We start from the raw sequence: 14,043 nt of genomic DNA on the forward strand, positions 1-14,043 counted from the left end.
CTAGAATACCTCAAAGTCGTCTTCGACACGCCAACACTTTTGACCAAAGAATACCTTCCTGGTGCTCTCAAGGCCTACATTAGTATACCCCCTTTTTTAGCCCTACCCTTTGAAAAGAAACCTTAATTCATGAATTCTGAAACTGTGTTGTTTGTTTTTGCAGATAACATGCTTTATAACATTAGCAAAGTCGAGCTGACCTAGCGCACCAAGAAGATGAGGACAACTGCAAACAAGGACTCTATTGCAGAAGAAGAAAGTCTTAGCAGGTGTTGTTTGAGTCAAATCTAAACAAGACGAGCACACAACCTCGGGTCTTGTCTTTAAGAGGAAAAGATTGGAGGTGTCTCCCCCCTCTGAGCACTCAATTCAAATGGTCGAGCTTCTGATAAAAATGTTCTAACCATTCAAGAGTGCGAAGTCGTGGAAAGCTCAAAAGGGAAAAGCTTATGGGATCCCAACTTTGACATCTCAGCACATGATGAGTCATGTTTCTTGTTGTATGAGGATAGGGCGAGACTGATGGCTCATGATGAAGACCGTCTTCGCCTATATTCCAATAAGCTTTTCGACCAGGCATATGCCCTGGCGTTTTTATCTAATGTTGAAGCAGGGGATCGAAAAAAAGTTGAAGACAAGAGAGTCCAACAAACTGCCAAACTCCAACAAGAGGTTGAGCGCCTCCGTGCCGAGGTTGATCGTTTGGGCTTGGAGTTGGCCAACAAAACCCAAGAAGGGTTTGCCATAATGAAAGAGAAGATCGAACTCTCCAACAAAATTGAAGATTTGAAGAAAGAAATGGGAAAGGAAATAACGCGTAATGATGCAACTCAATCATTCATTGTTGGTTTTCAAACCGCCTTGGAGTAGGCAGTCATTGTCCACCCCACGGTGGACTTCTTTGAGTTGAACCCATGTAAAAGCATAGTTGATGGGAAGCTAGTGGAGGACTCCTAATTCTAAGGTTATGAACCATGTTTTATTCTTATGCGCACATTTAATATTGAAACTTATTAGTCGTTTTGTTTATCCCTCTAAAATGTGTATTTAATGTTTAAATTCAGACAATCTCAAAAGTGTTTATCATTTTCTATAACTTAAGCTCATGATTCCCCTGTGCCTTAATAGGGCATTAATAGTTTTGCATATAACATATAAATACATGCCAAAAGTACTTTACCAAAAAAATTGACTTGGCATACCAAATGCAGCATAACTAAACAAATTACCAATTTGCTAACCTGAGTTAGATGAAACGTATAAAGCAACAAGAATAACTCTTAACAAATAAGCTAGATCTTTGATGGAGGGTGACCTTCGAGGCCAGCCAAATCACTCGTTGTTTCAATTAACTTGTATCATTGGTTATCTTGACATTTATAGTACACACCTTGACAAGTAATCTCACCTTACGGTTCATCTGAAATGGTATGTCGTCGTTGTTATTATCGAGATAGTCTGGTCTCATGCTCGGCCAAGCGATGAGCGTTGAAGGCGCTCACCCCCGAGTTAGGTCGTCTTGCAGTGTGCCTACTTGGATAACTATGTTTGTTCCGAGTTAGGTCGTCTTGTACTGTAACTAATTGGGTGACATGTTTATTTTTATTGAATTTTAAAGTAATATTTGTGCTTAACTAATTCGGTTTTTTACTTTAATTATCTTTTTAATATGGGTTGTCAGCCGTCAGTATTGTTGAGTTACTTTCAACTTATCATTGTTTTTATAAATTTTAATTAGGGTATTTTTTTTAAAACACGATGTGTCAACGTTTTTTTTTATCACATTGTATTCGGTCGAAGTTAAAATGTTTTATTTGAATAAAAAGTTAAAATTTATTTATTTTTATTTGAACAAAATAATTGAAAATTTTAAATAATTTAATATAAAAAATAATTCAATAAATTTAATTTGTATAAAAAATTCAAGGTTCCCTATCCTAAAATAAGGGAAGTAAAATTTAAACAAACATTTCTCTATGATATCCTTTTGGCCTTTTCTATTTTTTAGTATTATGGGAAATGTTTTCAGTGTATTAATTACTGTAGTGTCTAAAAATAATGATAAATGTTTTTTTAATTGTGCTAATTGTTTTTGTCTCTTATTATGTATGCATAAATGTGTTAACTTTTGAATTTTCCCTGTTATATGATTAATGAGCAAGCAAAATTGTACCATGAATTACCCAAACACTAAAAAAAACACTTACAAGCGACAGAAAGAAAAAGCCCAAAGTTAAGCAATTTAAAAAGGCCCGTTAGGCAAATTTATCCCGCACCCCATCTTTTCTTCCTGTCATTCTCCGCATTCAAGTTCTTGGGACTCTAAATCTTTTAAAACACAATACAAAATTTGTATTATGGATCATAAAATTTGAAATACAAAATTTACAATTTGTATTACTTGTAAATTTATATTTTAAATTATACAATTCATACCAATTATCGTATTTAAAATTGTCGCATAAACTCACAAATCGTTGTACTATTTGTACCGGTCGAATCCCGGACGATCGAAGACATGAGTCAATAATATAAGATAATAAATACGTGGCAAGAAAGCAGTTATATCTAACGTTGAATAGGTCAAGGATACATTACGAAAGACACTCCCATGGCATCAGGAAGTCACTACACACGACCTAGTAACCACTATACACGTCTTAGTGAACCGATTATCTAGCCCACGTAGGGAGAGGCCAAAGTCAACCTATAAATAAGACTTCCGGAGGAGGAAAAGGTACGTTTTTTAAATTCTGAGATAATAGACTAATCAATAGCACTAACTTGAGCGTCGGAGTGCAATCGCAGGTACCTCACCGACCGACAGAACGCGAGAGAGGGTTTAGGGTCTGAGTAATGAATTGTGTATCAAGTGGATCAACATTATTCAAGTCCCGACATCCACACAGGTACACTATTATTTAAAAGGATGAAGAGGAAATATTGTAGGATATATTTATTAAAGATAAAATCATAATTGCACCACTCTCACGGGAGGGAGTGCAGGCTGAAACCACGGGTGCAGAAAGAATACCCTGATAATGTAGATCAACTAACTCAGACCACCAAAGCTCACATACATCATTATTAATTATTTGGACTATATAAAAAGCTGTGGTATGATTCTCGCTTTGGGTGCGAGAGGTCCCGAGTTCGATTCTCGGAATGCCCCTCTCTTTATTATTTTTTGTACTTTGGTCTGACCAAAAAAAACATTTAATTTTTCACATTAAGAGGGAAAACTTCACCTTTTTTTCTATACAGTTTCAAAACTTCGATGGTTTCTATAATGAATCCATTTATCCAATAATATTCCTCCCTTGATTTCATTTGAAGAAGTTTTCAAGAGAAAAATTCATGTTTCTATTCTCTGACCCACCACCTTTCACGATTCTTCTAATCACTGTAATTTATTTTCATTATATGTTTTTGTTACTGAATTTAATGGAAAAATTTTCAGATGTTGAAAATGAAAGTTAACCCCGAGGACAATGCAGAGATGTTAAGTTATAAAACAAGTTTCAAATAAACCGTGGCATGAAAAATATTGAGACTGATTTAAAAACCATGTAAAAAAGTAGGACAATCTGTAAATATGATTATTAAAAGATGTATATAGCAGAATATAGGCTATAGGAATATAAAAACAAATTAGAAAGTCATTGGAAAAAAAAAGTGTTTGATTAAAGAACCACTTTCTAGTCTTCTAAAAACAACTAATTAAATAATTCAACGCTACATACTTAACAAAGCCTTACATCAAAACCTCCTACAATTAGGGACCTAACTAGGAAAGTACATATCACATTAGTAAGTACATACAAAAAGTAAAATAAAAAAGCAATTATATATGAGTTAAAATTTGTTAACATAACAATTTTTTTTTTTTAAATGGTCACTGTTAATCTCTTTCTTGAGTTCATTAAAAAATAATAAAAATATGATAGTTTCATGGAAAAGAAAAAAAAATAAGGCTCCTAACACAAGAAAATAATGCATAATCTGGTTTCTTTAACTTATCCATAAATAAGTAAATCCTTGTTTACTATTAAATGTTAATTAAAGATTGCATTCAATCATTACCAAGACACCCAAAAGAATCAATTCTAAATAGAAGTTATAGGTCTTAACAAAAATGTCAAACACTGATATTAAATGTTATATTTTAAAAAGATTTTCTAAACTTTTCGGTAGACATACATAAACTAATTTATAAAAGATTTCATCATATTAAATGTAATTTTTTAATTTACATTTAAACAAATTTAAACCTATAAAAAGGTTAATGATCTATTTTCTATAAATATTTATAAAAAAGTTTATCTATTTTGCAAATCTTAGACCTTAAAATTATCGCAAGTAAGCTATATATGCATCTAAGAAAAGCAACCCAGACCTATTTTGAGACTAAAACAGTATTTTAAAGTGAGGGGTCCACAAACCTCGGAGTTGTAGATGCAAATACAGTGTTTGGGCCATTATTTGGACAAAGTAATTGGCCCAAAAGTAGCATTATTCCAATAGGCACAACATGACATATCATTGCCCAAAAACTTTTTATGTATAAAATGAAGAACATGATAGCATGTTGTTTAGGATTTGGGCAAGAGATACTCCTCCACTTGCACAACAATGGCTCATAATCATGAAGAATAGTGGATTCCTATGCATCGAGTTCTGGAAATTGAGTGGAGTATTGTAACTCCCTGCTTCGAATTGTGCCTAATGTTTCTTTCATTTTCAATTCCACCACTAATAAACCAAATCTGCATATTTAATAACCCAATGAGTAGTAGTTTAGAATAATCCCATTATTAATTTTTTGTGAGCCAAAAGTAAAAATTTGATGCTGCAAAAGATAAGATAAAAGACAAACACCCTTTTTCTCCCTTTTCGTTTGTGCCATCGTAACTTTTATACCTTAAATTTAGTCCCCACAGTTGCACCACCACCCCTTAAAAATGCCTTTGAATAAAGGAAAGAAAAGAAAGAAGGATAAAAGTTGAGACTTAGCCTGCACAGAGAGCAGGGAGCAAAGTGCATGTACCTTTCTGAAAGGTTAAACTCAAAGTGGACTACAGAGTTGTTTCTTCTGCATCTCCTCAAGTCAATTTCATAAATATTATTAATCACCTTCTCAAATTTATATATCTTTTCTGTCATGTGACTTTCCTTTTTTTTCTTCTTCTTTTTTCCCTTTTTCATCCATTCTCACTATAAAATATAACTTTACCAAAGTAATAATTTTAAATTCATTAATATACATGTTAAAGTAGAATCCCTTTAAGGTTGAAAAGTCAGTAAGGTATAAAGAAACATGACCTATATTAAATCTGATCATTTTAGTTCGACCAGTTTGACTTGTAGCCTAAATGAATTTAAGTTGGATTAGCCGGTTCATAAAAATTGACTCTCCAAAAGATAAATTCTAATGAAATAAAGGAAAATTTTAAACTAAAATGAAGATGATCAAAATGCTCACCATGACGAGTACAAAGTGCTACTTAATGTTCATATTTATTTACATGTAATTTTTTACTTTTATTTAAAGTTGAAGACAGAATAAAACATGTAATTTGTCTGGTGGGAAACAATAACCTTAGTTTGATAGGAAAGAAAGAAAAGAAGAGTAGTTGAAGTGAAGAGGGTGGGAGTTGAATTTGGTTAAAATAGAGAGAGAGTAGGAAATTGCAAAAGGTAGGTAGAGAAAGGAAAATGGTGTATTGTAATGTAATAGTAATAGAAGCGGGTGTTAATAATCTTGCATTGTTCCAATGATTTAATCATAGCTCTGTCTGACAGTGATTCAGCAGGCCAACTGTTGTGTAGCTGAGAGAGAGAGAGAGAGAGAGAGAGAGAGAGAGAGAGAGAGAGAGAGAGAGAGAGAGAGAGAGAGAGAGAGAGAGAGAGAGAAAAGTGATGGTCATGTCATGGGTTGCAGTGGATGGAGGTGTATGGTGGTGGGAACAACGGATCCTGATTTCTTCTGGCTTTCTTGTTTGAACTTCCAAAGGGTGAAAGAAAATATTAAATTGGGTGAAGACATGGTTGGAGGGTTAGATTTGAAGCAATAAATAAGGGAAGTAAAATGGGTTGGTCTCATAAATGCATGCACACATACTTGTAGCATAAAAAAAGAAGAAGAAGATGGTAATGGTAATTATTTGTGTGGGAGTTTGTTGTTGTGATTGATTATATTGGGGTTTGGAGGAGTGAGTTTTTCTAAGCTAAGGGCGTGGCTTTGTGCTTGTGGGCGTGATGAGTGCGACGTATCAGACGACAAAAAGGAAAGATTAAATCATACTTCCTGTGCTGTTCTCTGTCACTCACTATTTATTCAATGCAAACCATAAACCTTAACCACTCCTACTATCCACTTAAACATCATTATCTTTAATAAAAAAAATAATACTATTGGTTATAAATGACCAAACATCAAAACCTTTTACTTTTTTTGCTTGAATTAAGTTATTTGCTTGAGTTGAAGTGAGAATAGGATACCTTAGATTCTTAAGTAGTGGGAGGTAGGTCCTTACACCATCCATGAATTCAAAAGGTAAGCTTTCATTGTCTCTATCTCTTTCTTCCCTGCTTAAAACCACCTAAACTAAACCATTTCATTTACTGTCAAAATAATTAATATAAACTATTAATGTTAATTATCCATTCTTATTCATTGTAGTACCTTACTATATTCTTGAATGTGTTAGTCCATGGTTATTCTTCTGATGCTATATGAGATATTGTTCATAGATTGATTCAGTTGTAAAACTAAGGGTTTAGGATTTCAGAATTTAGGATCTAGGAGTTTTTACTCTTACAGTTTTGTTTTCATTGTTGGAATAACACAACTATGTATGCTGCCTTTTTTTCTTCCATTTATCTTGACTGTTGTATTAACAGATAAACACAACAAGGGTATTTTTCTAATCATAATCACAATGGATCAGTATTCATTCTGATACCTCTCTACATCACAACACAGAGAAAATAAGGTGATAATTGACCTTCCATATAATTTTTCATATTCGATAACTAATATTATTAGTTACTTCCATTTACTTGAAAGTCAAATATAAAACACTACTAGTTTTCAAATTCATTACTTTTAGCCACTTAAAAAAACATATCCTACCCTTCTATGGACTTTAAAGGATTCTCATTTTATTTTTTTATAAATTTATTAAAATGTTTAGTCGAAAATTCAAGATAAATGACAGTTTCATTAACATGGATATTCACAAGTTAAATATATTATAAATACAAAACAGATAAATATATATGTATGAGTATTTTAATTTTTTATAATTAAAATATGAAAATGTATGTGCATTATATATATATATATATATATATATATTAGTTTACATTTAATCTTAATTTTTTTATATTTGATTATATTTTTCATTAAAAAAATATTTAATTCCAACATTAATATTTTTTTAAAAAATTAATTGTTAATCATTTTTATTTGAATATTTTTTTATAGTCGAGAGACTGAGTTGTTTAGAATTCAATTTTATAAATTTATATGTTTAATTTAGATTTATAGAATTAAATTTTTTTTTAAAAATAAAATAATTTATTTCAATTTATTTTTAATTTTATGTTATGTTATAAATTTATTTTATATTATATTTCAAGATATATTTTTTACAAATGTATATTTAAAAATAATTTGATATAAATTTTTTAATGTATATCATAGTCCTATCTTGTAAGCATATACTAATCACCACAAATACAAAAAAAATTCACTTCCCATGCCAATTCATTATTTTTTGGGCAAACACTTTGAGTATTGATGCATGGGAAAAGGGTGACACGTGGAAAATGTGAAAATAATAATGTAAGATTAAGTTTATTAAAATTTTAAAAAGTGAGTATAAAGAAAAAATAAATAAATGAAATACTAAGTACTTTAATTGATGTAATAATATAAATTTTATTGTATATTTAATACATGTTAAGAAAATAATTTGAAAAATATGTTTTTAAAATAACTTTATGTAAAAAATGCAAAATCTTAATAGAAGAGTTACATTTTAAAATAATATATTAAAATTAAATTACTTTATAAACTATCAAAATTTAAATTAATCAATTTAATTTAATTTATTATTTTATTCATATATATATATAATTATTATTATTAAAAATATTCAATTTTACATAATCAGTATGTTATACACTTCACATAACTATATACAACATAATCAATTATATGGATATAGTATAGTTAGTTATGGAATAAAAATGAACCAAATTTTTATTAATAACTTAACACTAAAATTAATAAAATAAAAGAGTAAGTTAAAACATCTTTAAAGTAGGAACCATATAAGTTTATAAATTTAAGACTTATACCTCCCCATGAAATATATTAATATGACATTTATAATAAAAAGAAAAAGATATTTTTTTTTGCATTAAAAACTTTGTATGAGAAAGAAATATTCCAAATAAAAAAAGTCATTTCATAATAACAAATAATAAAAACAAAAATCAGAATTAATTATTTGTAATTTAAAGTTGAATAACATATTATTAAACAGGTCTAAATTATAGAAAAAGTTGACTTGAGATCTTTGAAATAAGGTAACGTAATAAAATTCACAGTAAGTAAATTAAAACTGATATTATTACCTGTTATTTGAGATGTGGTATAACCTCTAAAAATGGAGAAAAGACTTTTGTAATAGACCTTCTCTTTTGCAACAATTGTTTCACATCTCTTGTTTTAGAATTGTTGTCACTAAACAGAAAATTAAGGTGCTTAATATTAAATATAGTTGAGAATTTTATTGATAAATTTAATAAGTTTCATTAATGTTACTAAAAGAAAATTATGAAATAGACCTTCTCTTCCAAGAATTGTATCACATCTCTTGTTTTTAGAATTGTTGTCACTAAAAAGAAAATTGAAGGTGTTTAATATTAATATTAATATATAGTTAAAGATTTATTGATAAATTTAATAACTTTCATTAATGTTACCAAATCAATATAAGAAAATCTTAAAATAAAACTAATTTTAGAGAAAAAAATAACTAGTTATTATAGTAACTAAATTAGAGACCATTTTAGAAATTAAAAAAAAAATAGTTTTTAAATTAATTTCTATTATGGTTAAATAGTTTATAAATTAGTATCTAATTAGTTACCAAGGTTTTAAATTCAAAATTTGGTAACAAAAATCTTGATATCTAATTAGACATCAATTTATAAACTATTTAATAATAATAGAAACTAATATAGAAATAAAAAAAAAATTATAATCTCTAAAATAGTCTCTAATTTATTCATTATATCAACTAATTATTTTTTTTTTATAAAATTAGTTTTTATTTGATGACTTTCTTATAAGAAACTTGCTCTTTAATAATCAAACTTCCATTAATATTAACCTATATGAACCTATTTGAGCTTAGTTATGCATAGTTTTAACCAAAAGAAAATGATGGTAGTTTCTTTGTAAATTATGAATATCCTTGGTAATGCACAGCAAATACTTAACTACCTTGGAAAAAAAATAGAACTTAAACTAAAGTCGCAATTCTTCACAATTGGTTTTTAACCTCATCCACACCTAAATCTACTTGACAGGTAGGTAACCATTTTTCATCTAACTCAATATTTCATTCCTTAGCATATAACACGGGTACCTCCCCCTTTTAGATACACATTTTATTCTTTATGCTTTTATACACTTTCATGGACTCCACTTTAGTATTTGCAGGTATTGAATCTTTGTTGGAAAACCATTCCAAGTAGCTGAATCATCTCTCAAATTCAGTCATGTAAGTCCTTGCAACTATATTTCATATTTGAATATTTTCAGATAAACATAGGTAAGTATTACTTATAAAATTATAATTTAAATTTAATTTAATTTAAGTGAGATCCACTTATATGAAATTCTCATATCGAACAACGAGTGAAAAATGTTTATTACAGATGTCCAAGTGTCGAAAGGGAGAACGTCATGAGATAGATCCAAGTGTGGTGTTTGTTTCGTGGGCAGCAGAATCGAGGTTGTGAAAGGAAAGGAGAGGGGGCAGGTAAAGGAGTTGAGTAGATTGATGGAGAGAAGAAGAAGAAGAAAGAGTGGTTTCGTGAAGAACGAGGGAAGAAGAGAACAACCATGATGATCCTACCTTTGATCTTTCTAAATATGCCCTTCTCCTTCTCCTTCACCATCAGGATCAGGAAGAATGAACCATCCAATCTCATTGCTTATCAAATCTTTATCAGTCTCATCTCTATTCTCTCTCATTAATTAATAATTAATTAATTAATTAAACAATAATCAATCCCACCTCCTCCACCCTCTCTCTCTTATTTATTCTCATGCTACATCACATCTTAAATAGCCCACACCACATACCTTCTCTTCATTGTCTCTCTTTGCTTGTATGATTTCTTCTCATGCTTCTCTCTCTCTCTCTCTCTCTTTCTTGGCTTCTCTTCACATGGGTTTAACAAAGGGTTCCTTACAGAGTTTCTTGGCATTCTGTCCACCTCCACTTCCATTAATGGATCTCTCTTTCTCCTACTCTTTTTCTATACCATCACTACGCGGAGGTGGACATGCTGCCAATAGAGCTCTGTTGGCTTCTCTTTGTAAAGCCTTCGTGATATATCTCATTCTCAAATGCCCTCACCGCTTCTTTTACCTGTTAATTACCATAACTTAGTAGGTTAACTAAACCTAACCATCGTCTTTTGTTCTTTTTCCTCGTCTCATGTTTGGTTCTATCTAACATCTACATATACATGCCGGCTTTGTAAATGTCTAATGAATGCTCTTGTACAATGTCGGTTTTCTTCTTCTTGCTTGGTATTGGTGTTATTAACATTATGCTGTGTGTTTTGCCCGCATTTTTTTTGGTTTTTGCAAGACTCTTACGGGATCAGAAATAAAGGGTAGCGTGCCTTGTCTTACTTTCTGCTACTGTTGGAAAGTGGAAACCCTACAAAATCTAGCGGCTTTTCTGTGGGTCTCAGAAAACCCTGAGTTTCCCTTGGCATTATTGGTGCCTTTCACCCTTGTTTCACTTGCTGTGTAAGATCTGTCAGTGTTGAGGATAGCTTATGTTTTTGTCTTTGTTATCCTCCTCATGATGGTTGTAGCTGTTCGAAGTTACTGGATCCAGGGTTTCAGCAATTAGAGGTGATACAGTTTGCAAATCTGCAAGAGGAGTGGGGGTAATATAGTTTTCTATTCTTGATAGCAGAAGCTTTTATGGATAGGATCTGTGGTTTTCGCAGATACGAATACTTTTGCAGGAATGCATGCAGAAATGTGTTTTTGTTTACTTTTATTTCCATGATTTAAGTTATTGCGCTTTGGTTACTTGAATATTTTATGCGAACTGCGCTGAAGGATTTTATGGCTGCATGCATGATCTTCTTCGTCTGTGTACCCATTGCCCCTTTGTAGGTGAAAAATTGGTATCGCTTTGGTCCTGGTGATTTTGATTTGCATATCCAGCAGACAGACTATAGATATTAGATGATACTTTAACTGCTTGCATTAATTTTTATTGCTGACCCTTCCCATTGCCCCCCTATTGCTCTATAAACTACTTGTGCTTTTTCACAACGTTACACGAGCCCTCTTATGATTGAATACTGACATTTACCACCTTTTATATATATAATATATGTCTATGAGTGTGTGTACATATATATATATATTATGTGTGTATATGTATATATATTCAATGAATGGAAAGTTAAGCACACTTGCGCGGGTAGATAAATTCAAAACCACAACGCTCAGTACCATTTGGGAAGAAAACTGAGTAGCCAAATAATCTGGTTATTGCAACACACAGTACCTTCTGTTTTTTCGAAAAAGTTTTTAATGAAGGTTCAGTCAGCTCTACGCCTTTTCTATCAATAGGAAGCTGTAAAATGGATAATGTACCTGGTATCAGTTTGACTGGAAGTGATGAATACCTTTGGACAATAAATATATATTATCAAATTTGGAGTACTTTTTGTTCACCAAAATTTCATCCTCCCCTGTGACCATGATTTCTTTTTCTTATTCCTGTACAACCTCTTTAGAGTTTGACCTTGTTTTATGCTGAGGAAAACATACACTGCTTTTGAATTTGTTTTCTACTGAGAAGGTAACACTGCATTAAACATTAAACATTCAACATTGTTATTTGTTGTTTGGTTCCGTTTATTAATTGTGCCAAGGTTTATGTTCTTTCATCAACTGTTATCAGTTACACTAAGAATACGTTTAATGTTTTAAAATGTGAAATGAAAGGTAATGATGATTGTGATTGGGTTGTGTAAAAATACACGACATCAGAACGACTCTCTGATCAGTGGCGGCCCCTCAAAGTTGCGGGGTAGGTTGGAGTCGCTGCTGCTGTTGCATCCCCACAGCTAGCAGCTATGGTAGGAGCTAGCCAAGTAATGTAGTAGACATAGCCTATGACCTTAGTGTGTGTTTTGGAGTCATCTTTTTGTACGAATAAAATCCTTCAATTTTTATGTACTACTTGCAGAGAGTGCTGGGAATTAGCCTTAATTATGGGACCATCTCATTATTACTCCACAACTTCACATGCCTCTTTTGACTCTCCGAATTCTTCCTCACCCCCCTACTCTGACCACCCATTGTCCCGTTCCGTTTGTTCATTCAAAACAGGTTATATTTCAAGTTCAAATGAAAATAGGGAAAGACAGGGAATCATGTGAAGATGAGAATGAGTGCTGTTTGAATAGGCCCTTATTCCAAGCAAAGTGGACCGAGGAAAAGTATAAAAATAGTTACGTGTTCATAACCTGTAAAGGGATTTGCCTCTTCCACATCCTGATGCTATTATTAGGCACAACTTTTTATCTTGTGAGGTAGGGGGTTTGTATTTTGAACATGAAAATATTACATGCTTTCAAGTATTATTCGGACAAGTTATATTATAAATGGTAAAATACTACGCTTTTTCAATATGAAGAAAGAATTATACTGTAAATTAAAATGGAAAGAAAGAGAAACAAATAATAGCAAGTTAATTGTCTACACTACACAGTATGCATGAGAAATGATGAGTCTTTTATATGTTTCTTCATTTCATAGCAAATGCATTAAACTGAACATAGAATCATAAACGTGTTCTTTGATTGTTATTTGTTATAAATGTTTGTATATCTATTCTTTCATAGCAAATGCTTGAAACTGAGCACAGAAATAATAAATCTTCTCCCTGATTATTATTATTATTATATATAAGTTATATAGTCATGAGTATGAGTATTGCATGGTCTACTTTTCTCTTGTTTCAAAGTTTGACATTTTGTGAAGATAAATGTGTTTAGAGACTAAAATAATTAGTTACAATAGGAATAATAGGAACTAAAATAGAAATTATTTTAGAAATTAATTAAAAAAAAATTGGTTTTTAAATTAATTTTTATTATTTTTTATTATTATTAAATAGCTTTTAAATTGGTATCTAATTAGTAATTAAAATTTTAATTATTAATTATTTAGTTTTTAAATTTGGTAACAAAAATTTTGGTGGTTAATTAGATAATAATTTAGAAATTATTTAACAATAATAGAAATTAATTTAGAAACTAATTTTTTTTTAAATTTCTAAAATGATTTTTAATTTAGTTACTATTGCAACTAATTATTTTGATTTCTATAAATTAGTTTCTATTTCATGATTTTCTTGTAGTGTGAAGTCAGATTTATTAAGTGAGACACTAAAACAAGAGGGTAAAAATTAGTAAAAAATAACTTTTGTTTTTATTAATGCAATAATTTGAATTGATTTCAAAACATTGAGATTATGATAAAAAAAATCATTGTTATTACTGTGCCAAAAAGAATAGTGAATATGCAATAACTAATAATAGTTGAATATGTTATTACGAAAATTCATGGATATTTTTTTTTATTTTTTTTCTTTCTTTTCTTCTCTTTCGTTAAGGATTGAATGTACAAAGATAAGAGATGGTTTAAAATTTCATGTCTGCCAATAGATTCATAAATATGTTTTTTTTTTATGAATG

At 30.6% G+C, this 14,043-nt stretch overlaps 1 long non-coding RNA gene across 1 annotated transcript; it reads left to right on the forward strand.

Moving 5' to 3' along the window:
* Positions 1–9,699: 9,699 nt before the first annotated feature.
* On the forward strand, positions 9,700–11,318 carry LOC137822866 (uncharacterized). The gene is made up of 2 exons (XR_011083012.2): positions 9,700–9,800; positions 9,958–11,318. It is a non-coding gene; the product is annotated as an uncharacterized LOC137822866 (long non-coding RNA).
* The last annotated feature ends 2,725 nt before the right edge of the window (positions 11,319–14,043 follow it).

Source organism: Phaseolus vulgaris, chromosome 9, assembly GCF_051622355.1.
Source record: "Phaseolus vulgaris cultivar YP4 chromosome 9, ASM5162235v1, whole genome shotgun sequence".
Classification (NCBI taxonomy): domain Eukaryota; kingdom Viridiplantae; phylum Streptophyta; class Magnoliopsida; order Fabales; family Fabaceae; genus Phaseolus; species Phaseolus vulgaris.